We start from the raw sequence: 14,602 nt of genomic DNA, 5'->3' as shown, positions 1-14,602 counted from the left end.
CTTTGCCATGTCTCATTAGAGTGGCATTTCGGTGCCTGAGGGTTGGTCCTCGGTTTGCGTGCATGCGTGCACGCGTTTCGAGTTGTCTTGTTCTCATCTGATGGCCTCCTATGTAAGTGTGGCTGAGGTTCTCTCATGTTAGTGTAAGCCCATTATTGCATTGCGTATGCCATTTCATCCACAGCATTGTGTATGCTCGGTTGTGTATTACCTTATTACATTGTGTATGCCATTCCATAACATTGTGTATGTTAGGATTGTATCTTAGTTGCATTTCATACATGTCATGCATATTGCATCGTGTTCGGGATAGGAGTTAGCCCGGGCACAGGAAACGAGGTACGTTTCGTACTCCGAGTGACGGGACGTGTCTCAATTCCAAGTCACCGACACTCCGGATCATCCATGATGGAGTTAGGTTCTTGTTGTGTTTACACGTGCATTCATTCTATATTGAGTTACACATTTCGACTCCTCGGCCATCATGCATCGATATGCGTGATTGGTGGCACGAGGATCGAGGCATGCATATATCTGTGAAAATACATCGCTATGCCCCTTTCCTGCTCTCTGTTGCAGCAAATCAAGAATCAGCGATCTTCCGAGGCTTGGCGCGCATTTCAAGAAAAGTTGTAAACAGAGACTAATTGGGGCATCGTCATGGATTTCCGCGCAAAGGCAACCCGGGCATGCATCATTCATCATCCGGAGTGGAGTCAAGATAGTCCCTGGCTTGCATGCCAGTTTATTTATTTTCTTAGTTAATTTGTTAATTAATTAGGAATTTGTACATTATTTGGACTGTATTATTTGGACTGTAATATTCTTTTATTCGGGACTGTATATTTATTCGGACCCTCTGTGCGAGGGCATAATTGTAATAAGTGTGGGTGAGTGTGATGTATGTCTTCCAACCCCACGTCTTTCTTCCCTTTTATTTACCTGCTTATGATGGTTAGATTAGGGCATATTTCAATTAGCATACAGTATGACAGCATGTTTGCATCATTCATCTGTTTTGCATGCACTGGGCTCGGCGCATCATACTAACTGCATTTGTATTTCAATTCCAAGTTGAATACATGTTAGCTGTAGCATTCTATATGCCATGTTTAGAATAGCCGAGCCTGCTATAGTTTGCATTTTTGCATGTGTTGCATTAGGCATTTCTGTATACTTAGGATTCATGCATGATTTCTAATGAGTTTTTGTTTTGGCTTGGAGTACTCGGTAAGTTTTATGCTTTAGCATCCTTGCATGCGTGTGAGTGACTGCCATGAATAGCATGCTTACCATGAGGCTATATGCTTATGTGATATAACTGCCTGAATGCTTGTGGGTGAAGGTTGGGTTACTTGGATTGGAATAAATCATCAACTGTTTGTTTTAAGCCCACTAGATAGTGGCAAAACCATCTTTTCTAAGCCCACCTGCGGGTGGCAAAATCTGCATTTTAAGCCTACTTGCGAGTAGCAAACCATCTTTCAAAAAAACAAACATGAAATGTTTTCTTCCAATTCGGGCGATCCAGTCTATACTTGTATGCTGTGCGCATCACATAGTAACCTAGGCTAATAACCGGAATAAGGATACACAATGTTTTCAAAACTTGATATCACGGTTAGTAGAGGCCGATCTTTGATCGGGCGAGCGGGGGTGCTCACGAAGTGACCTTCCCTAATCGTACCCAAGTTCTCGAGCCGATGCAACTTTGGTGATGACGGACACGTGGCCTTTGGCACCGAGTCAGGGTTTCCTAAATTTTTCCAAAATAAAATATTTAGGTGGCGACTCTGTATCTGGCAAAGCAGTCCATGTTTGGCACTTCTTTCAAAAATCAGTTTTCTCAAAAACGATTTGCCGGATTTGGACTCTTTGGTTCAGACTTAGAACCGTGACCAATTTGAGAGTCTTGAGCTGTAGTGACCCCAAATGAACAGAACGGGAGCTCGTTCCTCCCGGGGCGTTCGGGGACGTCTACAGCCAGCGAGGAGGTCGGAATGCCTCCACCCCGCCAAGCAGCGCCGCTCCTAGTGGATTCAGATTTGGCCAGGCTAAGTGCCACCCCTTTTGTCCAGGAAATAGAAACAACACCGCTTCCGGCAGGCTTCCACCAGCCAAAGCTCACGCTTTACGACGGGAAAACCGATCCTTACATGCATGTGAGCCACTTCCGACAGGTTATGGCCGGACATAGGCGAAATGACCGACTTATGTGCCTGATCTTCCCGTCAAGTTTAGGCGAGCTGGGCTTGAAGTGGTTCGAGAGGTTGCCGAAAGGGAGCATACAACGGTGGCATCAGTTGGTCGAAGCCTTTGTGACGCGCTTCAAAACCAACATAAAAACACCAAAGGAAGTCAATCATTTACTGAGTGTGAAGATGGAACCGAGTGACACATTGAAGGCATACAATTCTAGGCATTGGGAGACCTTCAACGAGATCTTAGATTGCCCGGTCAACCTTGCAATCACTCAATACAAGCGTGGTCTCCCGGTCGGATATAGACTGCGGGACTCGCTTACCATGCACCAACCGACCTCCATGGGCTAGCTTATGCAGCGCATCAATGAGCACATCCGAGTCGAGGATGATGCGTCAGCATCTACCGTGAAGGCAACTTCGGTAGCAACAGACAAGAAGACAGCAGGCAAAGTGCACGCGGTTGAGCAGGAGTCCAACCGCTCAAGTGACCGCGCAGAGGAATCGGACCGTGGCTCGAATCGCAAAAATCGGGGTAGAGGACGTCGAAATGACCGGGATGACTACCCCCGAGATGACGTATCGGATGCAAACAGACGGTTGAAGGCAAGGACTGGCATAACCACGGTCTTCAAGATTCCGATCTATCGCATCCTTAGTGAAATCCGAGACGAGGAGTATGTCCAGTTTCCTGCTAAGTTGGGCGATGGACAAAAAGGCTACAATTCGCGGTATCGTTGCACGTTTCATCGAGCGCGAGGCCACCAGACAGAGGATTGTTTGCCATTAAGGCAACACCTGGAAGAGCTAGTCGCGGCCGGGTACCTGGATCTTTACATTGATGGGGGCGTTAAGGCAAATCAAGTTCCGGTTGATCCGCGGGGACCGGATGACTGAGATGCACCTCCTCAAGGGATTGTGAATGTCATCCACGGCATAGTGGAACCGGCGCGTGTTTGCGAGCTCCGTGGTATGATCAAGAAGGCAGAGAACATGAGGGAAGTTTTGTCAATTCAGCCTGCGCTCAAGAGGGGGAAGACGGAAGTGAAAGAGGTGATCAGTTTCTCCTCCAGGGACTTGGAGCGCATTCAGACACCGCACAATGACGCCTTAGTAGTAACACTTCGCATCAAAGATTTTGAAGTGAAACGGATCTTGGTCGATCAGGGAAGCTCGGTTGAGATCATGTACTACGACGCTTTCCAACAGCTTAAGCTCCGAGATACGGATTTGGCCCCGGCGACATCGCCGTTGGTTGGTTTTAACTCACAACCGGAGTGGCCTTTGGGAAAGATTATCTTGCCGGTCAAAGCTGGGTCCGTGGTCAAACAGGTGGAGTTCTGGGTATTACAGGCACCATCTACTTACAATTTAATCCTTGGAAGGGGGTGGCTTCACGCTATGCAAGCCGTGGCATCGACTTTCCACCAAGTAATGAGGTTCCCCTCGGCTATGGGGGCAATTGAGGAGATTTGGGGCGATCAGGTCATGTCAAAGCAGTGCTTCGTGGCGGTCAACGGGAGCCAGGCTGCCAAAGGATTTGTTCAAATGATTGAAGGACCGGAGGACCAGGGTGTCTTGGATGATGTGGGCAGCAAGTCCGAAGACAAAGCTGTCGAGGAATTGGTGGAAGTGCGAATTGATACAGAGCAGCCGGACAAGTTCTTCTTGCTCGGCTCAAGCCTTACTGCCACAGAACGGACCGAGATGGTTGAGTTCTTGATGGCCAACATCGAAGTTTTTGCGTGGTCGCCTTACGACATGCCCGGCCTCGATCCTAGTTTTATTTGTCATCATCTCAATGTCTTCCCCGAAGCCAAGCCAGTCATTCAGCAAACAAGGAGATCGGCGTTACATCACGCCGAGGTAGTTGCGGAAGAGGTCAAGAATTTGCTGGAGGCACGAGCAATTCAAGAAGTACACTATCCTCGGTGGATCTCAAATACAGTGGTGGCACCGAAGAAGAATGGGAAGTGGCGGGTTTGCGTTGATTACAAGACCGTCAACCGAGCTTGTCCAAAAGATAGCTTTCCTTTGCCTAGAATCGACCAGCTTCTGGATTTGACGGCTGGACATAACAAGCTAAGTTTCTTGGATGCTTACCACGGCTATCATCAGATTGCCATGCATAGGCCCGACCGAGAAATCACCTCGTTTACTACACCAAGGGGACTCTTTTGCTACCGAGTCATGCCTTTCGATTTGAAGAACGCCGGGGCAACTTTTCAGAGGATGGTGACCAAGATGTTTGCTCCTTTGCTGGGCCGGACAATGGAGGCCTACATTGATGATATGGTGGTTAAAAGCCGGCATCAGGCAGATCATTTGTCCGACTTGGCCGAGATATTCGCCATTCTCAAAAAACACAAGCTACGCCTGAATGCGTCTAAGTGTGCCTTCGGCGTGGGATCCGAAAAATTTTTGGGATTCTTAGTCACGAACCGAGGTATCGAAGCAGACCCTACACAAATTCAAGCCGTGCAAAAGTTGAAACAGCCTAGCTCGGCAAAAGATGTGCAGCATCTGGCCGAAATGGTCGCCGCGCTTAATCGATTTATAAGCCTGTCATCAGATCGCTGCCGCCCTTTCTTTCAGTCCTTAAAATCAAAGTTCTCCTGGGATGAAGGTTGTGACCGAGCTTTGGCCGAGCTCAAGGAGTATCTTTCTTCAACGCCACTGTTGGTCACACCGGAGCCTGGAGAAGAACTTTATCTTTATTTGGCTGTATCACAGCATGCAGTCAGTGCGGTGCTTGTCCGGGCTGAAGGAATCAAGCACCTCCCCATCTTTTATGTCAGCAAAACTTTGCTACCGGCAGAGTCGAGATACTTGCCGTTGGAGAAGCTTGCTTTGGCATTAATGATGGCTTCAAGAAAGTTGGCGCACTATTTCCATGCACATACCATCATCGTCTTGACCGAATTTCCCCTCAAAACTTTATTCGAGCGAGCAGACTTCTCCGGTTGGATTCTTAAGTGGGCGGTCGAGTTGGGACAGTTTGATGTGAAGTTCCAGCCGCACACTGCCATCAAAGCCCAGACTTTGGCCGACTTCGTCACCGAATTCTCACCTGGAACCCATCCGGTATGCCCGGTCGATATTACCACGGCAGATGATGAGGTGCAGACAAGACCATCTGAGATACAACCAGTTGGTGGAGGTAGCGACGCGGAGTTTGCGCGCACCACTGAAGCACCCTCAGTTTGTACGGTTTTATCACCCAGTAATGCGATGACGGAGTTGAATATCACCGACCAACCAGCTCTGTCCAGTCCCGCATCACCAAGAGGGGAAAAAATAAAACCACACAGCTCAGAGCCTGCGGCCGGCATAATACCGTAACCTGGTGATTCGCCTACGGACTTGAGCATTGCAGATCAACTTGCTGAGTCCGGTGCCGAATCATCAAGGGTGGCTGAATTGGAACCAATCAACACAGAACGTGAAACCGCACAACCAAGCAGTCGTGATCTCATCGACCTTCAAGCTTCTCAAGACCCCACAGAATACTAGAAGCTCTTTGTGGGGGAGATGTGGAAACTTTTTGTTGATGGAGCCTCGAACCGTCACGGCGTCGGGCTAGTTATAGTTTTGATATCCCCAGACGGATTGACAATTGAACACTCTATCACCCTTGGCTTTCCAGCATCCAACAACGAGGCTGAGTACGAGGCGCTTTTGGCCGGTCTCAAAAGCGCGCTTCAGATGAAAGCTTCCAAGCTAATGGTGTACAGTGATTCCCAGCTTGTGGTTAACCAAGTCGCTGGGATTTATGAAGCAAAGGATGACAGAATGGCAAAGTACCAAGCTTTGGTCAGGGAACATATCAAGCATTTTCAGGCAATCAGAGTTCAACAGATTGGCCGAGAAGAGAACAACCGAGCTGATGAGTTGGCCGGCCTCGCCTCAATGGTTGATTGCGCATTTCCTAACCCCCTGTTAATTGAATATCTTCCCCGGCCGAGTATTGAAGAAACCGGGCAGATGGAAGTACTCTGCACCGAGCTAGGTCCTTCTTGGATGGACCCTATCGTCGTTTTTCTCAGAGAACGGACTCTTCCACCCAACAGGAAGGAAGCACACAAAGTGCGTGTAAAGTCAGAGCGGTTTTGGCTCTCTCCTTCAGGCGTTTTGTATAAAAAGTCTTTCACCGGTCCATATCTGAGGTGTGTGCACCCGAGTAGCGTAGAAGCCTTCTTGTATGAAATTCACGAAGGCATTTGTGGTAGTCACATAGGGGGCAGGTCCTTAGCCTACCGCGCTATTTCACAAGGTTATTGGTGGCTGTGCATGCAAGCCGACGCCCAGAAATATGTTCGCAAGTGCGAGAAGTGCCAGAAGTTTGCGCACCAGATTCACCAGCCGGCCAGAGAATTCTTCCCCTAACCAGCTCTTGGCCTTTTGCAATGTGGGGATTAGACATAGTGGGGCCGCTCCTGACAGCTCCAGGCAACCGAAAGTTCTTCATCGCAGCAACCGACTACTTCACCATGTGGGTTGCAGCTGAGCCTTTGGCAACAATCAAGGAGAAAGACGTGAAGCGGTTTGTCTGGCAGAATGTAGTTACACGATTCGGCGTCCCTAAAATTTTGATTTCTAACAACGGCACCCAGTTTGACGGTCGCCTATTCAGAGGGTTTTGTGAAGATTTGAAGATTGAATTCTACAACTCCACCCCGGCTTACCCACAGTCCAACGGTCAAGCCGAGGCGTCGAATAAGACCATTCTTGACGGACTGAAGAAACGGCTGGAGAAGGCGAAGGGGAAGTGGGCTAAGAAACTCCCCAGCGTCCTCTGGGCATACCGAACAACCCCTCGAAGGTCGACCGGGGAAACACCGTTTGCTTTGGCTTATGGCATGGAGGCGGTCATTCTATTGGAAGTTGGAATGCCCACTCTCAGAAGTGAAAGTTTTGAGCCTGAGCTGAATGCCGAGGCCATTGCTCTGGAGTTGGACCTAGTGGAAGAACGCCGGGAAAAGGCTCTTATCCATGTGGCCGCCTACCAGCAAGAGTTCTCCAGGAAGTACAACAAGATGGTGCACCCCAGACCATTCAAGGTGGGTGATTGGGTCTTGAGGAAAGTTATGGATAACACCCTGGTGCCAGGTGAAGGCAAACTAGGGGCAAATTGGGAAGGACCCTACAAGATCACCGGTCTGGCGGGCAAGGGGGCTTACCACTTGGAGGATCTAGAGGGAAGAGCAATACCCCGGCCATGGAATGCGGCCAACCTGAAACTGTATTATTTCTAAGCTTTTGCTTTCTTTTCTTGTGCAAAGGAATTTTTTGGCTTGCACCTCAGAATGTAATTCTTTTTGTCAATATATAGAAGTAATTTTGCTTTAGCACTTGGACTGTTGTTTTAATGTAAAAACCGAGATGTTTTACTCCGGCTTGAAGAGTTGGTGTTTTGTCCAACTTAGGCCACCCCAACCGAGATGATTTACTCCGGTTGGAAAAGTTGGTGATTTGTTCAAAATTAGTTATTCTCGACTGAGATGGTTTACTCCGGTTGAAGAAGTTGGTGTTTTGTTCAACTTAATTATTTCTAGCCGAGATGATCTACTCCGGCTGAAAGGCGTTGCTGTTTTGTTCGACATAATTAACCCAACCGAGATGATTTACTCCGGTTGGAAGAGTTGGTGTCTTGTCCAACTTCGGATTCCCAACCGAGATGATTTACTCCGGTTGGAAGAGTTGGTGTTTTATCCAACTTCAGATTCCCAACCGAGATAATTTAATCCGGTTAGAAGAGTTGGTGTTTTGTCCAACTTCGGATTCCCAATCGAGATGATTTACTCCGGTTGGTAGAGTTGGTGTTTTGCCCAACTTAGGATTCCCAACCGAGTTGATTTATTCCGGTTGAAAAAGTTGGTGAGTTCAACTTGGGTGTTATGTTCAATTTTACAATTTATACCGAGATGTTTTGCTGAAAAAGGAATTGATGACGACCGTCCAAACACTTGATGAAGTCAAAGCTTTTCATTGATAAAAAGTTAATACAAAAGGTGGGGAACTTAGCCCGGTTACATTTACAGAAACAGAAAAAAGAAACCTAAGCTAGGGGGGAGAGATTAGGGAATTCCTCATCAGCCTCCAGGTTGACCGTGGCAGTTGGGTCCTGGACACCGGTCCCAGTCTGGCCGACCTGCTCCTGTTCGGTTTGGTCCTCTCCTTCAGCGTCGCCCTCGCCCTCTTTTTCAAGTCCTTCCTCAGCCTCAGCTTGCAACGCGCTGAAGACGTCATTGGCATATGGAATGAGGTAGGTCGGTAAGAAGACAGCCGGTAGAGAGGCAAACACGTCAGTGTTAGGACCCTGACCGAGCTGTTGACAGGCAGCCTTCCATCCAGCCTTGAAGTAAATGTCCTGGGTGGCGAAGACTTGTTTCTTGTAGTTTTCCTCGGCTTCGTTGAAGCCGGCGTTATTGGCGTCCTCGCAGTCTTTTTTCTTGGACTTCTTAAGCGCGTCAAGCTCGGCCTGGAGCCCGTCTTTCTCTTTCTCGGCTGCTTCAAGTTGGCCGAGCAGCCTGTTGTTTTCGGAATTGGCGGCTTCGAGCGAGGACTTTGCTCGGCCAAGCTCGGTTTGGAGGCTTTCGACTTGGCTGGCGGTATCACTCGCCTTCTGCCGAAGTCTGTGGATGCGCTCCATGACCAAGTGCTGCTTTTGGATGGCCTGCAAAATGAGAATTTGATCAGAGAAGAAACCGTGCAAACACTTGTGAAAATTGAAGCAGAAGATTGAAATTCTTACCCTGGTCATGGACTTCACGGCGGATTTGACCAGCCGGGTGTCAGGAACGTGGTCGCTGCCAACCACGTCGCTGGGCAGCAGCAGAGCCTTTGAGAGGTCGAAGGCAAGCAAGTGCTCCTTGTTGCCTTTGACCGAAGCATTTGTCGGGATCTCTTTGCCCCAGTGCTTCAGCTGCGGCCGCCATGCTGGGATGGGGCTGACCGTGACGGCAGGTTGCTCGGTTGTTAGTTCGGCAATGAGCTCGGCAGAAGGATCTGCCCGTGGTCTTTTGCCAGCTCGGCGTGTTTCTTTGCTAGACTGCCCGGCGGCCGGAGAAGCTAAGGCGACCACGGCGGCACTTGATTGACCAGCAGCTGGGGAGCGGGCGACGACGCTCGGTATCTCGGCCGAGGTTGTAGTGAGAAGGTTTTTGATTCGGCTTCTTTTGGCCATTTCTTGTTCGTCTGTCAACCGGATTAAGGGGACGTCAGGAAGGGTAGGGTCTGGAGGTGGCGATGGAGCACGGAGGAAGTCTGTTACTTTACTCCGGCGTGGAGCAGAGTACCTGTAGGTTGGGGTGTAACCGAGCAAATCATTACAATCTCGGTGGCTGTAGCGGAGCACGGTTCGGATGGCCTCAACGTTTGGATAATGATAGTTGGCTTGTAAGGCTTGAATTGCTGCAAAAGAAACGAGGAAAATGGTTAAGTACAGAATAATGGAGATAGTAAGCTAACTGAGCAAGTTTGTGCGGCTTACATGTGGAACCGAAGTTCTTGCTTACGAACCAGCCCGGTACCTCGGCTGTTTCGTAATTACCAGACACCCAGAAGAAATCGTCGTCGTGCAAATCCTTGTCTGGTGTGCCGGTCACAATTTTCTCTTTGCCCGGCCTGATCTTAAGATAGTAGGCGAGGCCTTCGCCGGTATGACCAAGGGTGTACTGCCGCAGTATCTCGGCTAAGCCTAAGTTTGTGCCTAGCCGGTTGTTTAGTTCGTGCACACCGTTTATTATCCGGTAGGTGTTGGTGGACACTTGGGTGGGTGCTAGCCTGGTTCGGCGTAGGAACTCGGTAATTAATGGATTGAGTGGGAAGCGCAGGCCTCCTTCGATGATAGACAGCACGGTGAAGGGGCATTGTTCTTGTCTGCCCCAAGGCGTTGTCTGTTGTGTTGCAAGTTCAAGATGGACGTCGGCCGGAATGCCGTATTCCTCCCTGAACGCAGCCAGCGCGGCCGGAGTATCTACTAGGAAGCGGAATTTCTCCATTTGTGGCCGGCCTAGGATAGCTCGGCTGAGGGGTTTGGCACTGTGGTAATTGGTTGTTGCTCGGCCTTGAGAGCCTCAGGAATGGACAGTGGTCCCCTTGGACTCTGCAGGAAAATGATGGCAAGTGTAAGTGTGAGCGTGGTCGCGCGAAGGGAGCCACTTTAGCTCGGTCATTAAGAGTGCCAAACCACCTCGGTCGTCTAAGCTAACTAAGGAGCTCGGTTGCCCAAGCAGACCAGATGTTAGCCCTGTTGAGCGACTAATTCCTTTTGCTATCTCGGTTTTTGCTGGGGTTGAGACAAACATGTTATTTGCTCGGTTAGATTGGTTTTTTGGATCAAATGAAAACCAGGAGCCCGGTCCGCCCCAGTTCTTTAGTGTTCTTCAGGAAAAATGAAGAACACCGTTAACAATGGAGGGTTTGGGATGGTTTTAGGTGCCCAAGGCCTAAAAACAACGATTTCAGGCCCTAATATGTGAAATATCAAAGAAAACGACAACAAAAGAGAAATTTGAGGACTTACGAGCATAGGGCAAAGTCCTCTTCTTCAAGCACAAACTCAGCGTTGGCAAGGAACAAGGGGCAGGAGCTCTGTGAAGCTTGATAAGCAAGAGAGGCAGTAAGAACGGAAGGAAGAGGGCAGGGGCGTGTATATAAAGGGTAAGAAACCGCCCAAATTCAAATTTGCAAAGACGGCTGGGTTAGCCGCTCGAGGGCGAATAGAAGGATGACACGTGTTCCCATTAATGTAGCGTCAGTTGAAGCGAAAGGAAGGTCAGGCGAGACGACGACCAAGGAGTCAACCGGGCTGGTCTTGAAGACAGGAATGAAAAATCGAGAAGTCGAACCGGGCAAGTTCTGAAGCCAGGAATAATAACCAGCCTGATCGCCATTCTGCAAACTGCGGACCAAGGAAAAGATTATCCCGGTCAGTATAGGTAATCCCAGTCACGCTCGCGCGGACGGAATTAAGGGGCAATTGAGAGGGAGATTAATGATCTGGTACTGGGCCAGACAGATCTAGGCCAGACGGAGTTTTGCCGGACAGATTTGGGTCAGGCAAGTGTTGGGCCGAGGATGTGTGGCCCAGTTTGGAAAGAAGTTGCTCGGTTAAGGCAACGCTCGGTTGGACCGAGCTACATGTTTGACGGAGGTGAAGCCAGTCAAGTTAAGTGACTGGCGCCCGGAAAGGCGTGATCAGCCGAGGTACTTGTTTGCTCAGCTTTGTCGAGATGTTGCCTAGCTCGGTCCTTATTAAGCTTAGCTAGTGGAGTGCTTGAACATGAAGCACAGCACGACCGTTGGCGGACAAGATGGTGCAGCTCGGCTGCCGAGCTCCCAATAGAGTGAGCGGGCAGTTGAGATTAGGTGATGCTCAGCAGGATTTGTGCTGACAGATGGGATAGCAGAGCCACGTGTCGAGGGACCATTGGGAGCAGGTTTGGGACGCAGAAGGGTATATAAGCATGTCTGCGCCCCCCATACGAGGAGAGGAACACTTTGTAAGGAACTCCTACACTTAAACACTCTCTCTCTCCTCTCCCTAAGGTGTGTGCTAATTAGATCGTCGGAGGGGTTTTCCGGCCACACACCGCCGGGTAGCTCACCCTCATTGTGCTTTCAGGTGATCGGACAGAAACGGAGCTTGGAAGAAAGAAGTACGGACTTGTTAAAATATTTACTCCCCGTACAGAAATATATTAATTTAATCTCAGTTGGGGTGTGACGTTGTAAATTTTGAATTAGTATTGTGTTGTGTAGTTTTTTTGTGAATTTGCGTGAAGGTGATATGTGTTAAAAATAGTATGTGTAGTTTTTAGTTCAAATATAAAATTGGCACATCCAAGCAATCATGCAAAGTTCAGCAAAATCAATCTCGTAAAACATGTGCTTATCTATGAAATTGGGATCCTCGGAAAACAAACAAGAGTAGCAATGATCAAACAACGTAATAAATAAGCATAAAGGCACATTGTTACAAATTCTTTATATATGAAAACTACAATGTTGAGTAGTTGACATGTATCATGGCTCTCCTCCAGAATTTGGATCCTCGGCCGCCCTTTTGGCCAGCCGTTCCCAGCAGCCCCCAAAACGACGTCGTTTTGGGGGCTTTTTCGTTTTTTTTTTTTTTTTGTCGCAGAACCAGGTCGCAGAGGGGAGGGGAGGGGAGGGGAGGGGAGGGGAGAGCACAGAGCAGAGGGGAGGGGAGGGGAGGGGAGGGGAGGGGAGCTCGCCGTCGCAGGTCCGGATTCGCCGTCGCAGGTCGTGGAGCTCGCCGTCGCAGGTCGTGGAGCTCGCCAGCCGTCCGATCGTCGCCCGATCTGCCGTCGCCTCCGCCTCCGCCTCCTCCTCCTCCTCCCCCGGTGATTATGGCCCCCTCCAGTCCGGTGCTCCCTCTTCTTCTCCCTTCCTCTCTCTCTCCTTCCCCTCCCCTCCCCCTCTCTCTCTCCCTCCCCTCCCTCTGGTTCGGCTTTGCAACGAGGAAGAAGAAGAGAAAAAAAAAAAAAAAAATCAAAATAACCCCCAAAACGACGTCGTTTTGGGGGGCTGCTGGCTCGGCCGCCGGAAAGGGCGGCCGAGGATCCGGACTCCTCTTCTCCAACCCTTTTTTTTTTTCTCTCTCTCTCTCTCTCTCATGCTTCAGCAGTAAACTTCCCAGTCTCATCAATGTCTTTGTTCTTCTCAAGATAAGATTGTCTAGAAAATATATATATATATATATTAATTTGTATTTCATGAATAACATGCTTCCTATTTAAGGGGTTAAAGAAGTAAAATATTTTAAATTGTCTTTTACACACCAACATATTTTGTCTAGGGGGATTTTGGCCAAATTTTCCTTAATAATATGTACTGGGCTTTTTAAGAATTTTTTTTATATTTATCCTTAATGTATTAAAATTTTATTATAAAAAGATTTTGATGAAATTCTTTTTTCATTTTTAGGAAATTACACTGACATAGTGTCAATAAAAAAATATTTACAAAAAAATAAAAATTATTACAAATATTAATAATTAATATCATAAACTTTTCCATTAATATGCAATAACTTTTTAAAACTTATTCTCAATAATATTTTTTCTTTTTCTTTTTTATAGTCAAGGGATAAAGTGGAGTGAGTCTCGAGATTCGTGTCAGATGTTCAATTTGACAATTTTGAGAGTTTGTATTTTTACAGATCACCAGGAACTATTCACTATTGGTTTCAATTTTCAAAAAATATTTTTTAAAAAATTTTATTTTTTTATTTTTCTTGTTCTTTTGTTTTTACTGATTTTTTTTAATATTTTAAACAATTTTTTTAATTTTTAGGCATACCTAATCTAAATGTATCTAAAAAGTAAAAAATTTGTGAAGAAAACCTTTTAACAATTCACTAAATACTCAAAATACAAAAAAAATATGAGAATTCAGTACATTTTTTTATATTTTTATATATTTATTAATTTTTTAAAATATTTTTTCACAAATTTTTTACTTTTTAGATATATCTAAGTAAGGTACATCTAAAAAGTAAAAAAAATGTTTAAAATTTTAAAAATATTTACTAAAAACAAAAAAAATATGAAAATCAAAAAATTTAATTCAAAAAATTCAAACTAAGCACCCTGATTGATTTTTTGAAACTTGTGTTATTATTGATCCAAAAGATGACATGGGAGTGTTTTGAGAATTTTCTAGGAAAGTTAATTTTTTAGCTTTTTAATTTTTTTTTATATCAAAAAAATGAACTTTTTTATACCAAAAAAATGAACTTTGTTAATATAAAAAAAAGTTAAAAAATCATAAAAATATTAAAAAATTAATTTTTTATTAACTTTTCAAAACACCGCATAATAAAAGATGGATTGTTTTCATGAGTACGTTAATTAACAAATATGAGATTCCTTTTACATGTGTAGGTATATTTCTTTAATAATTAAGGGTTGGAATCAACGTATATTTCTTTAATAATTAAGGGTTGGAATCAACTTAGGTAATAATGGATTAATCTCCTAGACCCCAGCAAGTTATCATCACTTTAGGCTGTCTTATATAGAACCCCGGTCTTATACACGGGTCATGCTACATCTCCTAATTTTTGCCCCCCTAATCTCCTTAAATTTCAAACCAAGGCAAAAAAAAAAAAAAAAAAAAATCCCCAAAATGACGTTGTTTTGGAGATTAGGAGGGCTTTTTTAGAGGGACAAATCATTTTCCCTTATATAATTAAGCTAACTAGCATCATGCACGTGGCCTGTAACAATGTTCATATACACCATATAATTATTGCTTTGATTAAAATAAAAAGGCATCAATGACACTCCGTACAAATACATATATTTTTTAATTTTTTTTTATAAAAATAATAAATCATTTTCACAATAAATAAAATATTTCAATAAAATAAT

Source organism: Camellia sinensis, chromosome 4, assembly GCF_055761805.1.
Source record: "Camellia sinensis isolate YWXY chromosome 4, ASM5576180v1, whole genome shotgun sequence".
In the NCBI taxonomy this organism is placed as follows: domain Eukaryota; kingdom Viridiplantae; phylum Streptophyta; class Magnoliopsida; order Ericales; family Theaceae; genus Camellia; species Camellia sinensis.
The sequence above is the reverse complement of the archived record's forward strand: the minus strand, read 5'-3'. Positions refer to the sequence as shown.